The sequence below is a fragment of the Lissotriton helveticus genome, chromosome 9 (genome assembly GCF_964261635.1).
Source record: "Lissotriton helveticus chromosome 9, aLisHel1.1, whole genome shotgun sequence".
Taxonomy (NCBI): Eukaryota; Metazoa; Chordata; class Amphibia; order Caudata; family Salamandridae; genus Lissotriton; species Lissotriton helveticus.
In genome coordinates, this window is record NC_136070.1 from 1134629328 (window position 1) to 1134645335 (window position 16008).

The 16008-nt window shown below is 44.5% G+C and overlaps 1 protein-coding gene across 7 annotated transcripts in view; it reads right to left on the reverse strand.

Annotated features, from left to right (window-relative positions):
• The window catches only part of MAGI1 (membrane associated guanylate kinase, WW and PDZ domain containing 1), a 1290512-nt gene that overhangs the window by 471001 nt on the left and 803503 nt on the right, over positions 1–16008 (reverse strand). The gene's annotated exons all lie outside the window — the stretch shown is intronic.

Below are 16008 nucleotides of genomic sequence, written 5' to 3' on the forward strand. Positions count from 1 at the left end.
TTTTGCCGATGCAATGCAGCGTCGCTGTAAATCATTTTGCTGATGCTTAACAGCATCTGCAACAATCATTAGCAAAGCCATTGGATGCAAAAGGCAAGCCCTATTGGTCTTACCAATGCTTTTTTATTGTTGGTTGCCGAAAGGCTGTTTTTGCATAGTGGTATTTTCTTTCAGATAACCGCACGCCCCCACCTTTTTATAACCGCACTGCCCCCCAATGCTTGCTGTTACAACCTACTCCCATTTGTACTGAAGTCAAGAACAAACTGAACCTACAGAAGAGAGCTCTCTCAAAGTTTGCATTAGCAGCTATGGGGCTCTTTTCAGAAGAGCTGATGTGAGATGGTCACAAGTGCCAGAATTGACCAGTGCATAGCTCTAACAGGTGGGTCCTTCCCTGCTAGGTCTTGCTGCTTCATTTTTGGCCAGGATCTTCTTTACTGACTTCACACTCCATCCAGAAGTTCAGGACTGGCATTGCCCTCTGTGACGTTTGACTATTCATGCTGAAATTAACCTGGCCAGCAGGCAGAGGTGCCCCTGACCAGAGATCCTACTCTGTGGGTACTCTACCGCCCTAACTCTACCTCCCTCACGCCCTCACTTTACCGCCCTCACTCTACCGTCCTCACTCTACCACTCTACCACTCTACAGCCTCACTCTACCGCCCTCACTCTACCACTCTACCGCCCTCACTCTACCGCCCTCACTCTACCACTCTACTGCCCTCATTCTACAGCCCTCACTCTACCACTCTACCGCCCTCACTTTACCACCCTCACTCTACCGCCCTCACTCTACCACTCTACCACCCTCACTCTATCGCCCTCACTCTACCGCCCTCAGTCTACCACTCTACCGCCCTCACTCTACCACCCTCACTCTACCGCCCTCACTCTACCGCCCTCACTCTACCGCCCTCACTCTACCGCCCTCACTCTACCACTCTACTGCCCTCACTCTACCACTCTACCGCCCTCACTCTACCACTCTACCGCCCTCACTCTACCACTCTTCTGTCCTCACTCTACCACTCTACTGCCCTCACTCTACTGCCCTCACTCTACCACCCTCACTCTACCACCCTCACTCTACCGCCCTCAGTCTACCACTCTACCGCCCTCACTCTACCACCCTCACTCTACCGCCCTCACTCTACCGCCCTCACTCTACCGCCCTCACTCTACCGCCCTCACTCTACCACTCTACCGCCCTCACTCTACCGCCCTCACTCTACCGCCCTCACTCTACCGCCCTCACTCTACCACTCTACCGCCCTCACTCTACCACCCTCACTCTACCACCCTCACTCCACCACTCTACCGCCCTCACTCTACCGCCCTCACTCTACCACTCTACTTCCCTCACTCTACCACTTTACCGCCCTCACTCTACCGCCCTCACTCTACCGCCCTCACTCTACCGCCCTCACTCTACCACTCTACCGTCCTCACGCCCTCACTCTACCGCCCTCACTCTACCACTTTACTGCCCTCACTCTACCACTCTACCGCCCTCACTCTACCACTCTACCGCCCTTACGCCCTCACTCTACCACTCTACCGCCATCACTCTACTGCCCTCACTCTACCGCCCTCACTCTACCACTTTAACGCCTTCACTCTACCACCCTCACTCTACCGTCCTCACTATACCACTCTACCGCCCTCACTCTACCACTCTACCGCCCTCACTCTACCACCCTCACTCTACCACCTTCATTCTACCACTCTACCGCCCTCACTCTACCACTCTAACGCCCTCACACCCAAACTCTACCGCCCTCACTCTACCGCCCTCACTCTACCGCCCTCACTCTACCGCCCTCACTCTACCACTCTCACACCCTCACTCTACCGCCCTCACTCTACTGCCCTCACTCTACCACTCTACCGCCCTCACTCACTCTACCGCCCTCACTTACTCTACCGCCCTCACTCACTCTACCGCCCTCACTCACTCTACTGCCCTCACTCACTCACTCTATCGCCCTCACTCACTCTATCTACCTATCTATCTACCGCCCTCCCTCACTTTATCTATCGCCCTCCCTCACTCTATCGCCCTCCCTCACTCTATCTATCTATCGCTCTCCCTCCCTCACTCTATCTATCTATCGCTCTCCCTCCCTCACTCTATCGCCCTCCCTCACTCTATCCATCGACCTCACTCTATCGCCCGCCCTCACTCTATCGCCCTCCCTCACTCTATCGCCCTCCCTCACTCTATCTTTCTATCGCTCTCCCTCCCTCACTCTATCTATCGCCCTCCCTCACTCTATCCATCGCCCTCCCTCACACTATCTATTACCCTCCCTCTATCTATCGCCCTCCCTCTATCTATCGCCCTCCCTCTGTCTATCTCCCTCCCTCTATCTATCTCCCTCCCTCTATCTATCGCCCTCCCTTTATCTATCGCCCTCCCTCTATCTATCGCCCTCCATCTATCTATCTATCGCACTCACTCTATCGCCATCCCTCCCTCTATCACCCTCCCTCTCTTCTACCCACCTCCTGCTCTAACTCCCTGTTCTCTTCTCTTCTCCTGTGCTGATCTGCTGCTCTCTTCCACCCGCCTCCATCTTTAACTCCCTGTTTTCTTCTCCTATGCTAATCTGCTGTTCTCTTCCACCCGCCTATTTCTCTAACTCCCTGTTCTCTTCTCCTGTGCTGATCTGCTGCTCTCTTCCACCCCCCTCCTTCTTTAACTCCATGTTCTCTTCTCCTGTGCTAATCTGCTGCTGTCTTCTACCCCACCTCCTTCTTTAACTCTGTGTTCTCTTATGCTGTGCTGATCTGCTGCCTCTTCCACCCACCTCGTTCTCTAACTCCCTGTTCTCTTCTTTTCTCCCTCTGCTGATCTGCTGCTCTCTTCCACCCCGCCTCCTTCTTTAACTCCCTGTCCTCTTCTGCTGATCTGCTGCACTCTTCCACCTCACCTCCTTCTATAACTCCCTGTTCTCTTCTCCTGTGCTAATCTGCTGCTCTCTTCCACCCCACATCCTTCTTTAACTCCCTGTTCTTTTCTGCTGTGCTGATCTGCTCCTCTCTTCCACCCACCTCCTTCTCTAACTCCCTGTTCTCTTCTCTTCTCCCGTGCTGATCTGCTGCTCTCTTCCACTCTGCCTCCTTCTCTAACTCCCTGTTCTCTTCTCTTCTCCTGTGCTGATCTGCTGCTCTCTTCCACCCCGCCTCCTTCTTTAACTCCCTGTTCTCTTCTCCTGTGCTAATCTGCCGCTCTCTTCAACCCGCCTCCTTCTCTACCTCCCTGTTCTCTTCTGCTGTGCCGATCTGCTGTTCTCTTCCACCCCGCCTCCTTCTTTAACTCCCGGTTCTCTTCTCCTGTGCCGATCTGCTGTTCTCTTCCACCCCGCCTCCTTCTTTAACTTCCTGTTATCTTCTCCTGTGCTGATCTGCTGCTCTCATCCACCCATCTCCTTCTTTAACTCCCTATTCTCTTCTCCCATGCTGTTCTGCTGCTCTCTTCCACCCCACCTCCTTCTTTAACTCCCTGTTCTCTTCTGCTGTGCTGTTATGCTGCTCTCTTCCACCCCCCTCCTTCTTTGACTCCCTGTTCTCTTTCGCTGTGCTGATCAGCTGCTCTCTTCCACGCCGCCTCCTTCTTTAACTCCCTATTCTCTTCTCCTGTGCTAGTCTGCTCTTCTCTTCCACCCGCCTCATTCTCTAACTCCTTGTTGCCTTCTCCTGTGATGATCTTTTTGCTCTCTTCCATCTGCCTCCTTCTCTACCTCCCCTTTCTCTTCTCCGGTGCTGATCTGCTGTTCTCTTTCACCCCGCCTCCTTCTCTAACTTTCTGTTCTTTTCTCCTGTACTGATCTGCTGTTCTTTTCCACCGCCTCCTTCTGTAACTCCCGGTTCTCTTCTGTGCCGATCTGCTGTTCTCTTCCACCCCGCTTCCTTCTTTAACTCCCTCTTTTCTTCTCTTGTGCTGATCTGCTGCTCTCATCCACCCACCTCCTTCTTTAACTCCCTGTTATCTTCTCTCGTGCTGATCTGCTGCTCTCTTCCACCCCGCCTCCTTCTCTAACTCCCTGTTCTCTTCTCTTCTCCTGTGCTGATCTGTTGCCCTCTTCCACCCGCCTCCTTCTTTGACTCCCTGTTAACTTCTGCTGATCTGCTGCTCTCTTCCACCTCACCTCCTTCTCTAACTCCCTGTTCTCTTCTCTTCTCCTGTGCTGATCTGCTGCTCTTGTAGTGTAGCTCCTATTTTCCCAATAGGCTCTGCGCATTGGAATAGTGCCTACAGCAGTAAAGGCCTAGGCCAGACGTTAACTAGGTCTACTACTGTCGATACTAGACTTAATTTTTGGGTTTGCCAGCTAAGCTCAGAGTTCGCTAGAAACTTTCTCGAATGTTCAAGGAAGGATTAACTCCCCTGATTAGACAAGAAGGGATTTAGTTTCTGACAACCATAGAACATGACAACTTTGCTCTCCCCTAATCAAGAGTCAATCTCGAGAGTCGTGTGAGCACAAGGCAATTATTTTACTCAGTCAGTACGTGCATTCTTAGTCTCATCAGAATGTAGAGAAAAGGAAGAGACGGGCGTGTTCAATAAAAGATGTTATTTATTGATCAGTCTCTTTTCTCGTACAAGAGAAATGGATCGATATTATTGCAATACTTATAGTTAAGTAAAGTGCATACATTAGAAGCAATAGTATAAAATAATACTGTAAAAACATTGATATGGTTTCTGAGCCATATGATGTTTTAAAATGATTAAAATAGATTTACATACACATATACATTTGACTAAACGTACTCAACTGGTGTTTCTAAATACGCCTACCCCGTGTACCTGACCTAAGTCTAATGCGTGGGCGGGAATAGAAAGTTACAGTTTAGTTTAAGTTTGTTTTTGCCAAGTGAATAACTAAAGAATTCTCTAGGAGGGGTTATTCAGTTCTGTACCTGGAATTTAGGATGAATGAGGAATGGTATCTCTTTCTCTGCTCTCGATATTCCAGGCTGCCTGCGAGGGCTGCCCAGAAGCGCCGGTGCTGGGTCTCTCGGCTTGAGATAGCAGCGCGTCTCTCAGCGCGTCAGGAAGGCGGGGCTGCTGCCTGCGGGGTCTGCTTCTGCTCTCGGCTTCGGCAAGTATGGCTGCTCCGTCTTGTCACCACGCGTGTGTTTGCATAGGGCAAGGTCGGCAATATTTATACCTTAAAGGTGCCGAGATTGACGTAAGGATGGACATAGGTACGTCAATAAAGATGTCATACGACTTGCTCGTTAGCACATTCTTTACTAAAGTTCTCTGTGAAATCAAAACAATGGCCGCACGGATTATCCAGGTTGTCATAGGTTTGATTTGTTATGAGAACGTCGTATGCCTTATCAGGGGCTGGAGGAATGTCGCTTGTCTAATTAGATCTCAAGCGTTATGACCTAATCAGATAACACGTTCCTGTGCCGTAGTGTGACTGCGTCAGATAACGGTATCTGCATCATGGGGGATTTCTTGCCTCATGGGCTGACTGTTAGTTAACTAGCTAGTAAGTTTAACCAGAATAGGGTCAGGAATAGGGGGATCGAATCAGAACCTATAGAAATACACGACACCCACTCCACGCTAACTATGGTCATATCTACTAATCTATGCATAGTATAACATAGTACAACATACTATAGAGTATAGTGTATACCTTACCACCCCAAAATACATAAATGCATTTCGAAATTTTCAAATATACTGAAAAATTGCAGTCATATATATTGTATGCACTTAAGCTATGAATTAGATGCAAAAGTGAACACGCATTGTTATGCATTATTGATTGTTGGTATATGAGAAATACACATGAAATGGCTCTTAATATGGCTATACAGAAAAAAAGTCGAAACCATTTCATCACATAAAATCTATTGCGAACATACCAGCGGGCAGCTAAAGTCTATAAAGTCTATAAAGTATCTAAAATAGAAATCTTAGTTCTCTAGGAATAGTCTCTTACTTTAAGCAGAAAATCAGTGTCCCGGGAAAAAATATATAGAAAAATATTTTAGGGGCTTGCTGAAAAAAGTTGCTGTCCGTGAACTGGATTGTAATTGTTCATGTGACTTTATTTTTAAAGTTGAAGGCCGAATTCAGGGAACGCCGTGTGCGAGTTTACTCAAAAGTCTCTATTTCTGTTCCGGAGAGAACATCATATCATTCAGGCTTTCGAAAAAACTGTCAATAGCTTCATGGGAAAGTTCCTCTAAGTCGGAAATAGGGGTAACCATGCATTCATGCGCATGATTGTCTCCATTGACATTCTGATTTGCATTGCTGACAGAAGGTCGTACCTGTTCGATGCTGCTTTCATCTTGAACTTCACTACTCTTCAATCGCAGTGGTGAAGATTCCAGGAATGCCGTCATCAGAATTGGCAGCCTTTGAGGGCAGCACAGTGCGTGAACCTTGGTAGGAACCAACAGTGTATCTGCATCCACCGGCGCATCCGATTGTAGCGTCAGACAGGTGTCTAACACGCATTCTTCTCCGCATAGCAGACACCTTAGTACAGGTAAAACACACCTTTGCCACATTGGTCGAAATGATAGAAACCAAGTCATGTTTAGGTCTCTAAGCCGGGATAGTCCCAGGATTTTTGATATCCGGTCCCGGTATCCAATGGCTAGGATCGTATCTTCCATTGTCGCGAGAGTTTGATCTGTGACATGGGTTGCCATAACGAAAAATAAGGACTAGGAATAGGATTCCTGCAATTAGTCCTAGGATCAGGGGAAGTCCGCCAAAAATCGAATGGACGAAGTCTGGAAAAATACCCAGTATGGCTTTGAATGGTGTTAATGCCATCGAAAATACTGTCTTAAATACCTTTGAGACCCCTGTGGTATCAGAAATATTTAAGATTTCGCTCAGGATTTCCGCGAAATGTACGGGGGAATTGGTTGATAATAATGTATGTATCTCTGCAGTCGTCCTTGCGACTTGTAGATCATACGTTTCTTTAGATGACGTGAGCCTTGTAGGCGTCTGAAGAAGCACTGTTTTCATTCTGCTTAAAGTGTCTATTCGAATAGAAGTAATTTTCAAACTGGGCCATGCCCTTGCCTCCCTGTCTGGAAAGGAGCTGGGAAACAAAGAACGTCCACAGCACTTGACCTTCGCCGTCGTAGTGACGAGATAAGGAGTCCCGGGCATAAGACTACAGCATCTGCGGTCTACAATAAGAATGTAACTCCCATTATAGAGTCTTTGAAAGAATGGTTCTATTTCAGTTGCAGGTGCGCCTTGCTGGTGACATGAAAGGTTGTATGAATTCCCTTCACAGGCTCCGTGCAAACTAATACCGTTACACAGAAGCGTGCCGCTTAGTGACATAGCACAATTGTTGCCACTAAGAAACACTTTCTGTCCTTTGTTACTGACACATGCATGTGAATAGGGCAGGTTCCATGTTGTTTTAAGGTACCCCTTTCCCAATTTCTCGTACATGCCAGCCTGTATATATTTTTGGCAGTATTGAAACCTGAAGGTTGAGATTGGAATATTTATGATTCCGTGGATTATCCATTCACTGACAGGTCGTTCTGACATTGTCAACGGTAATCTTTCTAGTTTTTCAATGCTCAAGATTGTATAATCAGCACCCTTCTGAGCCATACCGATTTGTCTATCAGTAAGGTTAAAGATTTGGAATAGTGACGTTGTGTTGATTAAACGCCAAGGCACATAGCCTGAACGCAGATTTTGTAACGTCCAGCCAAGCTGTACAATAGAACGCAATTGTGACTGACCATGTTGTAATAACAGTAAGTCTTGCGATAATATATCGATTGCTGAAGACACAATGCTGTCCAATGAAAAAATTCTGGAGGACAGAGTCATTAACCCATTGTCCACTACAGAAAGTGATTTTTCCAAATTAATACGGTCAATTTCCCGTATTCTTTCTGCTGTTTCAATTTGAGTAACCTTCCAGGCCTCATTGTATGCTGCATATACAGAGGCTGCTATGAAACGCTTTTGACGCTGTTTGCGTGGTCCCATTATGAAATCACGCAAGTCAGCACCATCAGTAAGTAAAGTTAGGTGTTGCTTAATTTCAGGCAGTGTGGAAGTTTGTAGCCATTGAAGGCATAATTTGCCCACACTGTAGGTTGTTATTATCCCTGGGTGATGTCTTTGGGGATATCTAGGGTCTGGCCTGGTCATTTTGAAACCCTGTGTTTTATTCAGGAATCTATCTTGACAGTTATTTGTATCTGTGGGCCAGATCAACCATTGTTTCCAATCAGGATGTGTTCTGTTTTGGTTAAGTATATGGTTTATGTCTATTTCTTCATCTGTTTCAGAGTTATTGCTAAACATTGTTGGCTTTGGAATAGACAGGTTATTTAAATCTTTGATTTTGGCTAAGCCAAGACAGGTGGTTTGTTGAACGGTGTCATTTAAAAATATCATTTGTTCTGGGATCATGCAGGCTCTAAACAAAGCTTCTAAACCCTGTACTTGCCATTCTTTTGTGCCCCAAACACTTTTCAAATCAACATGTTTGTCCCAATAGTCAAATCCAAAAGTATTCATTTTTTCAAAGAAAGAATCTGAATATATCAATTTTGTGTTGGTTATCATGGTTTTCATCCCTGTCTTGTTTGACAATTTGTAATAAAATGTTTCAGCATTAGTTATGTCAAAACCTGAAAAATATGAATATTTGCCATACACGGTTCTAGAGCTCCCTTTTGGAGGTGTAGCACAATGTTCCCATTGATTAAAATTTAAAACATTTCTAGGTTGTGCAGATTTATGCAAGAAATGGTTACCATAATGGTTATAGCAGTACATGCTGTCATAATTTGTAGAACCCTGCAAATAATCATGTTTTGTAAATTTAGCAGACATTACTAAGTCAGACATCATATTGTTTATACTTTCAAAGTCCCAATCATCAGCAAATGAGTTTGGTTTTGCAAAGTCACTCAAGGAGATCTTGATTTGGTGTGGATATTTCAGGATCTCGACCGGACCATAAATTTCATAGTCAGTGTTGTCCCAGGCTACCCCACCAGATATTGGAATTGCTGTGAAGTTGGCTGAAGAAAGTTCTGAAGAAAGTTCTCTTTTCTCGACGTGTGAAGATGTGTGTGGTTTGAGGACCAAGTTGATGTTCTGACTTGCTGTGTCCATTTTAGCATATTTTCCCTCAATGAAGCGTCCCAAGGTAAATACCATGATGAGCCAAAGTATGAGGATAAATGCACCAAAACCCACCCAAAATTCAATCCATGGAGAAACTAGATATGTTTCTTTCAGTTGTTTCAAAAGTTCCTTAGCTTTGTCTTTAAAGGATTTTGATGATGGCTGTGTCTTTTGTTCGCTGAAGCCGTCAGAGGAATCATCGAAGTTGATGAAGTAACCGGATGCAGTTCTGTCAATTGTTCCAATTGGTTCAGGATTTTTTTTTCTCGCATTTTCACTTGGTACTTCTGTATAGATTGGTGTGTCTCTGCTAAATGTCTTTATTTGGGTTTTCAGAGGTCTAAGTTCTATTGCATTGTTGCATAGTCCTTGTTGTTCTTCCGTAGGCGTTTCGAATGTGATGAGCCTCTTTGATAGGACCTCTGTACTGGTAGCAAACCTTGGTGTTCTGCTACTTATTGGGAGTCCACTTGGCCTACTGTTTGTTATGGGCCACATGTTGTGGTTTTACCAGGTCGATGGATACAACTCGGTTCTCCTTTTTTCCAGCAAGTGGCGGTAGTACAACTGATCTTGTCCCGTTGACAGACAATACAGGAACTGCTTTTCTGTAAGAAGGCCCAAATTCCTTCTTTACCGCGATCTTCTCCCTGACTAGATCCCCGACTTTTGGAATCCAGACAGGTCTTGCTGGGACAGGTGGTGATTCTTCAGTGGTCGTTGGCTGTTCTTTCAACTGTATGTTGCTCAGGTCTTTTCTTGTTTTGTTTAAGTCCTGCAAAATAGCCAAACGGTCTTTGACATCAAAGCTTTTTTCTGTTACCACTGAAGTCTGACTATCAAGGTCAGAGATCAACATCCTAGTTCCGAATAATAATTCGTACGGACTGAATCCCTTCAGAGAATTTCTTGGCAAGTTATTAAGACTACGTTGGACACTTATTAGATGTTTGACCCACCCAGCTCCCGAACCTAATATCCTTTCTATTATAGATTGCTTTCTGTCTTGGTTTTTTCTTTACACCATCCCATACCCTCAGGAAGGAAGTGAGAAGATTCCCGCTGGGCTGTGCTCATTTGGCCATTCTTTCCCCCCCCCAGGCTGGATTGCCTGAGAAAAAGAAAAAAATGGTCGAACGTAGCATGCTCTTAGCGTATATGCCATTTAGACTCGCAAATCTTGTATAACAGTCCGGACGTCAGCCGAGTGTTGTGGATCTACATTATAAGTGGGAACTAGCCTGTATATGTTAATCGCAAGCCATTCTTTTTAGTGGTGATGTTATCTGCCTTGATACGACGAGGTATTAAACTGCTTCTCTCCCCACTGCGATCTCTGTTGCAGTTTGGGCAGTTTTTTACAAACATGGTGTAGTGCAGGCTCATGCCTGGCCACCAGTACCGTGATTGTAATTCTTCCAGAGAATCCTTTAATTTAAGGTGTCTGAGACCCTCGCCCATGTGTGCGTCTGCGATTAACAAGTTTCTCCTGTCCATGTTTGGAATCACTCTATCCCCCACTCCAGGGATTCGAGCAAAAGGAATGGAGTTTGCATCTATGATGTATGTGTAATTGAGTGGATAGTTGATCGGTAACGCCGAGCAGTCGCCTTTTGATGACGTTTTTACTGCCAGCAATGTTTCGCCGTCAATGTATTTTAATGTACGCTTTTTTCGATCTACGGGAGCCGGTTTACTGGCTGCCGCTGCGGCTGTTTCAGCCAATGAATTCCCTACAACGTGAACGCCATCACGCTGGTGACTCAGTGAGTGTGTCACGTGAGTCTTTGGTAGTTCTTTTTTCAAAAGAGCTACCTGTTCCCAGAGCAGTCTCTGCTTTATTGGTGCATCCGTGTCATCTTTGTAATCGTTCTAAATCCAGGTCTGCAAATCCTTGTTATATGCTTTGACGCAGAAATATGAATCTGACACTATAAGCGTCGGGAATTCGCGATCCGCATTATCTAGCGCCATTTTCAAAGCTAATATTTCAGTTTGTAGTTCTGAATTAGTTTCTACTGAGTGTGATTTTGTTAATAGAGGTCTTAGTTTACCTCCGTGCCACACTTCTTTTGTAATCTCACATGTGGGATTGTATGCATGTTCTCCCCAAACGGAGGGTTGAGCATGTCCGTCTGTATAGATTACACAGGCGTAATGTCGTAGAGGCAGAATGTCGATTGGCAGAGGATACGTTTTTTCATATTTTAGATTTTTTAATTCTTCTAGTTCTGGATCAAAGAAGTAATATACTTTGTCCGTTGTGATTGAATTTACCCATTGTAACCATTCTGGATCCAATGTTGTTGTTGGTAAATTACACGGTGTTGTTAATGCCTCAAAAGCTGATTCTGCTGTTCTGACTGTGATATGTCTACCGTCAGCTATGTCTTTTTCTCTAGCTATTGCGGTTTGAACTGCTTGAACAATTTTTCCTTTGTTGTTGAATCTCTGTTCAGCTTTTGTGTACAAATGTGATTTGAATGCAATTGGTACCTTATCTCCCTCATTAGAGGTTAGGTATGTGAATCCGCATCTCCCTGGGATGACTCGGATCACAAGGTTGCGTGTATTATCACGGGTTTCTAATTTTGTTTTAATTAGCATGTCTGTTTGTAAGGATCTCAAAATTTCTGTGTGTGCTTGAGTCCAACTGGATCTTTTAAAGTCTGGTTTAATTAGATCGTAAAGGGGTTTGACCCTTTCTGCGTAATTTGCAATGTAAGTTCTTCCGAAATTTAGGAAGCCTAGAATTGACTGTAGGTTTTTTAGTGTTTTAGGAGCTTGGATTACGGCACATTTCTCTAGGAAATTGTCTGCCAGGCTTTTGCCTTCACTTGATAACTCATATCCTAAGAATAGGACCGTCAGATGGGCAATTCTGGACTTTTTGAAGTTGAATTTGTAACCCTCTGCAGCGAAACCAAGTATTATGGTGTTCACTCTTTTCAAGTGAGTTTCCAAGTCATCATCTGTTAAGTAAATGTCATCGACATAAGATAATGCTTCATCATCATATAGTTGTAGTAATTCTGTTACTCTCGCTGAGAATACCCCCGGGCTGTTCTTGTACCCCTGGGCTAACCGACAGAATTGTTTTTGAGTGCCATTTACTGAGAATGCAGTTAAATATCTGCTCTCTGGTGCTATGTTTTGACAAAAGAATCCGTTGGAGATGTCCAAGGTTGTTTTGTATTTTTTGCGCACTATGTTATTCATTAGTGCAGCACTGTGTGAGTTTTGCACTGCAAAAGTTTTGCAACATGTGTTAAGGTGTCGGTAATCCAAAACTAGACGATATGAATTGTCTGGTTTGGAGACCGGAAACAAAGGATTGTTCATTTGTGAGGTGCAAGTTTCAATCACCCCTTGGTATTCTAGCTGATCTAGTATTTCATTTACTTGTTTTTTAGCTTCTTGCTTAATTGGGTACTGCCTTTGTGCAGTTGGTTGTGATTTTAACTGGACTTTGTGAGGAGGAGAATCCTCATCCCATCCTACATGATTTTTATATAAAGCAGGTGCTAAGGCCACTGCCCACTTTCTAGCAAGTGTATATTTTTTATGAATCGGTATTTGATTCGAGAAGGCAGGCATAATTACTTCTTCGCCATGAGGGCACTCCCTGACAAACTCTGGTGGCCAGTCTTTTTCAGCTAGAAGGATGTCATAGCCCTTGGATAGGTTATCCCAAAATAGTCCCCTTATTTTCCTAGTCTTATCTCCCTCTATACGTAATGTTATCTCGTATATTTTGTGGGGCTTGCTAACTCTGGTATCTGCAGTTTCCACTTGAAGGTATTCATTCGTGTCCACTGTCTCCAGATGATTCATAAGGACTTTGCGAGCTATGCTCACCTCTGCTGCGCTGTCTAGCATTGTCTGAGCCCATTCTCCGTTTTTCAGTTGTGTCCTCAGTATTCTCGGCATTGTTAACTACCTTGATACTGGCTACCTTCTTTTTTGGAAATTGTGATTTCTTTTTCAGTTGAGCAGGTTCCTTGTCTTTGGACTTGGCGTGCTCTTCTGATCGTCCTCTTCTTTCCGATTTCTGCGAGGAATTCTGAAAAGATTGAGAGGGACGTGTATCAATGTCTTGATATCTATCAGGTTTTTTAATATTATCCCTATTTCTAAGGTTATATCTATTCCCAGAGGGTTCACTCTGAGGTGACCTTTGTCTCGGGTTCGGAGATTTCTCTCTTCGCCTAGGAGACCTTCCTCTGGACTGGAATTTCTTTTCTTTAGGATTGGATTGTTTATTTCCATCCCAGTTCTTTTTTGGTGAATTATTATTAAAAAATATTTTTTCTGGACTTGTAGTCAGTTGCGGTTTTACTGGTATTCCACCTAGACTATCTCTGCCTAGTTCTTCATAGGATTTTTCTATGATTCTGGCAATTTCAGCTGGTTGGTCTGCTATATCTGTCTCTTTTAACCTCTGGCGGATCGCCACGTTTGCTGCTTCACCCTTTATGTTGGCTAGTAATATAGCCGAGACCTGCTTGAAGTCTTTCAGTAATTTCATACCGAGAGTTAAAGCAGGTTCTGGACCGTATTCATCTTGAATTTGTTTTAGCACATCTGGTATTACCGAAATGGATGGAACACCGTGCGTTTTTGTGTAGATTGAAGCAAAGACCGTACCCCAAGTGTCACAGTCCTCAATGTGTGGTGCGATTCCCATTGGGAGACATATAGTCAGAATCCTGTGCTTTTCTAATGGGGTGGTGTCAGGAAACACCGCCTCTATTTGGGTGATTTTCTGTGCCAACCAGAATGGTATCTGTTCCCGTTTAGCTGGAACTTTACCTAGGCAGGATTGGATGTTCTGTGGTGTGATTTTATTTGTGTTCCCCTGGTGAGGGGTCAGCTGTGGAATTTTAATCGCTGGCTGAATTGTTGAAGTCCGCATTACATACTGAACTAATTGTCTGTGAATTTTTAGTAGTTGTTTTAGCTGTATTAATAGCTCTGGTGCAGTCATCTCGTCGATGTCTGGATGTGGTGTGTATCCGGCTAAGACCGGCCACGTTGCTCCTGGTCTTCCTAAAGGACCGAGCCTTGTAATGTGATTATTATGTTTTAGGGCGCCATCAAATAAGAGCAAATGCTCTTGGAATTTGAGTGGTACTTCCACCTCCTCGAAAGGAGTGTACGTTTCAGGAGGTTCCTCTACTTTGTAATAGTGGAAGTACTTTGTTACAGCATTTGCTGCTGGAAAATGTATCCATGTATAGTATACCTCTGTCTGCCGATATTCGTGTGCCTCAATTACGAATATGACTGTGCCACCTCTAGGTGTCAGTCCATTTTCTATAAGTTTTAAGGTTATAGTTCTCCTTTTGGCGACCTGGATGAGTATTATATCCGGGTCTGCTGTTTGCATGGTAGCATCAGCATCTGCTATTTCAGTAGCTAATCTAATTGCCTCTCTTTCTCCATCACTGTCTCCCATTTTACTGACAGGATGGTATTATTTTTATTTGCAGATCAGGTTTCTTTATGGAAACAGAGATTAGACGCACAATATTTTGGAACTGTTTTATCCTTCAACGTTGACTAGACCAAGAACCATACATAGGAGTTCCCTCCTGCGAGGTTTTGGAGGATATAATAACCTTTCACCCACTCCAGACGTCTTTGGAGTATTTGGGAAAAGGGGTCTGAGTGAGAAAGCACGACTGAGTTACTCTAAATGTCTTACGTTAGTTTTATCGCCCTTTCCAAACGCGTTGGGCGCCATGTAGTGTAGCTCCTATTTTCCCAATAGGCTCTGCGCATTGGAATAGTGCCTACAGCAGTAAAGGCCTAGGCCAGACGTTAACTAGGTCTACTACTGTCGATACTAGACTTAATTTTTGGGTTTGCCAGCTAAGCTCAGAGTTCGCTAGAAACTTTCTCGAATGTTCAAGGAAGGATTAACTCCCCTGATTAGACAAGAAGGGATTTAGTTTCTGACAACCATAGAACATGACAACTTTGCTCTCCCCTAATCAAGAGTCAATCTCGAGAGTCGTGTGAGCACAAGGCAATTATTTTACTCAGTCAGTACGTGCATTCTTAGTCTCATCAGAATGTAGAGAAAAGGAAGAGACGGGCGTGTTCAATAAAAGATGTTATTTATTGATCAGTCTCTTTTCTCGTACAAGAGAAATGGATCGATATTATTGCAATACTTATAGTTAAGTAAAGTGCATACATTAGAAGCAATAGTATAAAATAATACTGTAAAAACATTGATATGGTTTCTGAGCCATATGATGTTTTAAAATGATTAAAATATATTTACATACACATATACATTTGACTAAACGTACTCAACTGGTGTTTCTAAATACGCCTACCCCGTGTACCTGACCTAAGTCTAATGCGTGGGCGGGAATAGAAAGTTACAGTTTAGTTTAAGTTTGTTTTTGCCAAGTGAATAACTAAAGAATTCTCTAGGAGGGGTTATTCAGTTCTGTACCTGGAATTTAGGATGAATGAGGAATGGTATCTCTTTCTCTGCTCTCGATATTCCAGGCTGCCTGCGAGGGCTGCCCAGAAGCGCCGGTGCTGGGTCTCTCGGCTTGAGATAGCAGCGCGTCTCTCAGCGCGTCAGGAAGGCGGGGCTGCTGCCTGCGGGGTCTGCTTCTGCTCTCGGCTTCGGCAAGTATGGCTGCTCCGTCTTGTCACCACGCGTGTGTTTGCATAGGGCAAGGTCGGCAATATTTATACCTTAAAGGTGCCGAGATTGACGTAAGGATGGACATAGGTACGTCAATAAAGATGTCATACGACTTGCTCGTTAGCACATTCTTTACTAAAGTTCTCTGTGAAATCAAAACAAT